Source organism: Arachis ipaensis, chromosome B9 (assembly GCF_059453495.1).
Source record: "Arachis ipaensis isolate K30076 ecotype BB chromosome B9, ASM5945349v1, whole genome shotgun sequence".
Taxonomy (NCBI): Eukaryota; Viridiplantae; Streptophyta; class Magnoliopsida; order Fabales; family Fabaceae; genus Arachis; species Arachis ipaensis.
The window spans coordinates 59347042-59351279 of record NC_142444.1 but is presented as its reverse complement, the minus strand read 5'-3'; the positions used below and the strand labels follow the sequence as shown (position 1 = coordinate 59351279).

General features: G+C 35.2%; 1 non-coding gene across 1 annotated transcript; it reads right to left on the bottom strand.

Moving 5' to 3' along the window:
• Positions 1–2980: 2980 nt before the first annotated feature.
• Positions 2981–3084, bottom strand: LOC148544797 (small nucleolar RNA R71). The gene has a single exon (XR_015901370.1). It is a non-coding gene; the product is annotated as a small nucleolar RNA R71 (small nucleolar RNA).
• Between the last annotated feature and the right edge of the window lie 1154 nt (positions 3085–4238).

Below are 4238 nucleotides of genomic sequence, written 5' to 3'. Positions count from 1 at the left end.
ATAGTAAATCCTATTCCAGCATGATCGAGAACCGACAGATGAATAGCCGTGCCGTGACAGGGTGCGTGAGCATATTATTCACTGAGAGGATAAGATGAAGCCATTGGCAAGGGTGATGCCTCCAGACGATTAGCCGTGCCGTGACAGGGCATTGGATCATTTTCCCGAGAGATGACCGAAAGTAGCCATTGACAGTGGTGATGTATCACATAAAGCCAGCCATGGAAAGGAGTGAGACTGATTGGATGAAGATAGCAGGAAAGCAGAGGTTCAGAGGAAAGAAAAGCATCTCCATTCGCTTATCTGAAATTCCTACCAATGATTTACATAAGTATCTCTATCCCTATTTTATTATATAATATTCGAAAACACCATTATCACTTTATATCTGCCTGAACTGAGATTTACAAGGTGACCATAGCTTGCTTCATACCAACAATCTCCGTGGGATTCGACCTTTACTCACGTAAGGTATTACTTGGACGACTGAGTGCACTTGCTGGTTAGTTGTATCGAAGTTGTGACAAATTATGAATGTGACATCACAATTTCGTGCACCAAGTTTTTGGCGCCGTTGCCGGGGATTGTTCGAGTTTGGACAACTGACGGTTCATCTTGTTGCTCAGATTAGGTAATTTTCTTTTTGTTTTGTTTTCAAAAATTTTTCAAAAATCTTTCAAAATTTTCTCCTTTGTTTTCGAAAAAAAAAATTTTAATAAAAAATGTTTTCAAAAATAAATTATTCTATGGCTTCAGAATCTTTAAGAATGAATTCTAGTGTTTCATGAAGCATGTTGAAGCCTGGCTGGCTGTAAAGCCATGTCTCAATTCTTATACTCAAGAGAAGAGCTTCTTTATCTTTCTTAGCCAATTGGCTGTTGAATGTAAGGAATGTCAGGCGTGTCATGTCTGAGTTACATACTAAAGCTTGGCTGGCTATTAAGCCATGCCTGACCCTTTGATTGGAGCTTTAGAGCATAAGATTCCTGGAATTCATATTAAAAATTTTGGAATCCTTATTTTCTTTTTCAAAATAATTTTTTGAAAAATATAAAATAAAAATCCAAAAAAATTAGAAAATCATAAAAATCAAAAATATTTTTGTGGTTCTTGTTTGAGTCTTGAGTCATATCATAAGTTTGGTGTCACTTGCATATGCATCTTGCATTTTTTCGAAAATTTCATGCATTCATAGTGTTCTTCATGATCTTCAAGTTGTTCTTGGTAAGTCTTCTTGTTTGATCTTGATGATTTTTTGTTTTGTGCTGTATGGTGTTTATCATATGCATTCTTGAATTCTTAGTGCGTAAGCATTAAAGAATTCTAAGTTTGGTGTCTTGCATGTTTTCTTTGCATTAAAAATTTTTCAAAATTGTGTCTATGATGTTCATCTTGACATTCATAGTGTTCTTGGTGTTCATCTTGACATTCATAGCATTCTTGCATGCATTCATTGTTTTGATCTAAAAATTTCATGCATTGCATAATTTTCATGTTTTTCATAAAAATTTCAAAAAAAAAAAAAATATCTTTCCCTTTTTCTCTCATCAAATTCGAAAATTTGAGTTGACTTTTTCAAAAAATTTTAAAAATCAAGTTGTTTCTTATGAGTCAAATCAAATTTTCAATTTGAAAATCTTGTCTTTTTCAAAATCTTTTTCAAAAATCAAATCTTTTTCAAAATTCTTAGTTATTTTCGAAAATTTTAAAAATATTTTTCAAAAATCTTTTTCTTATTTTTATATCAAATTTTCGAAAATAACATAATCAATTAATGTTTTGATTCAAAAATTTGAAGTTTGTTACTTGCTTGTTAAGAAAGATTCAAACTTTGAGTTCTAGAATCATATCTTGTGATTTCTTATGAATCAAGTCATTAATTGTGATTTTAAAAATCAAATCTTTCTCAAAACTAATTTCAATCATATCTTTTCAAAAATATCTTCTTATCTTATCTTTTTCAAAAAAATATATTTTCTAACTTCCTAGCTTCTTATCTTTTCAAAATCTGTTTCAACTAACTAACTAACTTTTTGTTTGTTTCTTAACTTTTTCAAAACTACCTAACTAACTCTCTCTCTCTAATTTTCGAAAATATCTTCCCTCTTTTTCAAAAATTTCTTTTTAATTAACTAATTATTTTTATTTTTAATTTTAAAAAAAAATTTTCGAAAAAATACTATCAATTTTCAAAAACCATTTTCGAAAATCACTAACTCTTTTTCAAAATAATTTTCGAAAATTATCCCTCCCCCATCTTATTCTATTCATTCATTCATGTCCTAACATCTCATCTCACATCTCTGCCATCCTCACAGTTGTGTTTCTTCCATTATATTACATTCTTTGTCTCCCCCTCTTCTTCTACTCACACAGGGATCCCTATATTGTGGTATAAAGGATCTCTATTATTATTATTATTTTTTTGTGCCCTCTTCTTTGTCATATGAGCAGGAGCAAGGATAAGAACATTCTTGTGGAAGCAGATCCAGAACCTGAAAGGACTCTGAAGAGAAAATTAAGAGAAGCTAAAATACAACAATCCAGAGATAACCTTTCAGAAATTTTCGAACAGGAAAAGGAGATGGCAGCCGAAAATAATAATAATGTAAGGAAGATGCTTGGTGACTTTACTGCACCTAATTCCAATTTACATGGAAGAAGCATCTCCATTCCTGCCATTGGAGCAAACAATTTTGAGCTGAAACCTCAATTAGTTTCTCTGATGCAGCAGAACTGCAAGTTTCATGGACTTCCATCTGAAGATCCTTTTCAGTTCTTAACTGAATTCTTGCAGATATGTGATACTATTAAGACTAATGGAGTAGATCCTGAAGTCTACAAGCTCATGCTTTTCCCTTTTGCTGTAAGAGACAGAGCTAGATTATGGTTGGATTCTCAACCCAAAGACAGCCTGAACTCTTGGGATAAGCTGGTCACGGCTTTCTTAGCCAAGTACTTTGCTCCTCAAAAGCTGAGCAAGCTTAGAGCTGATGTTCAAACCTTCAGACAGAAAGAAGGTGAATCCCTCTATGAAGCTTGGGAAAGATACAAACAGTTGACCAAAAAGTGTCATTCTGACATGCTTTCAGAATGGACCATCCTGGATATATTCTATGATGGTTTATCTGAGCTATCAAAGATGTCACTGGACACTTCTGCAGGTGGATCCATTCACCTAAAGAAAATGCCTGCAGAAGCTCAAGAACTCATTGACATGGTTGCTAATAACCAGTTCATGTACACTTCTGAAAGGAATCCTGTGAGTAATGGGACGCCTATGAAGAAGGGAGTTCTTGAAGTTGATACTCTGAATGCCATATTGGCTCAGAATAAAATATTGACTCAGCAAGTCAATATGATCTCTCAGAGTCTGCATGGAATGCAAGCTGCATCCAACAGTACTCAAGAGGCTTCTTATGCAGAAGAAGCTTATGATCCTGAGAACCTTGCAATAGCAGATGTGAATTACTTAGGTGAACCTTATGGAAACACCTATAACTCATCATGGAGAAATCATCCAAATTTCTCATGGAAGGATCAAAAGCCTCAACAAGGCTTTAATAATGGTGGAAGAAATAGGTTTAACAATAATAAACCTTTTCCATCATCCACTCAGCAACAGATAGAGAACTCTGAACAAAATGCTTCTAATTTAGCAAACTTAGTCTCTGATCTGTCTAAGGCCACTGTAAGTTTCATGAATGAAACAAGATCTTCCATTAGAAATCTGGAAGCACAAGTGGGCCAGCTGAGTAAAAGGATCACTGAAATCCCTCCTAGTACTCTCCCAAGCAATACAGAAGAGAATCCAAAAGGAGAGTGCAAGGCCATTGACATAAGCGCCATGGCCGAACCTGTGAGGAGAGGAGAGGACGTGAATCCCAAGGAGGAAGACCTCCTGGGATGTCTAGTGATCAATAAGGAGCTTCCCTCTGAGGAACTAAAGGACTCTGAGGCTCATCTAGAGACCATAGAGATTCCATTGAACCTCCTTATGCCCTTCATGAGCTCTGATGAGTATTCCTCTTCTGAAGAGAATGAGGATGTTACTAAAGAGCAAACTGCCAAGTTTCTTGGTGCAATCATGAAGCTGAATGCCAAATTATTTGGCATTGATGCTTGGGAAGTTGAACCTCCCTTGTTCATCAATGAACTAAGTGATCTGGATCAACTGACATTGCCTCAGAAGAGACAGGATCCTGGAAAGTTCATAATACCCTGCACCATAGGCACCA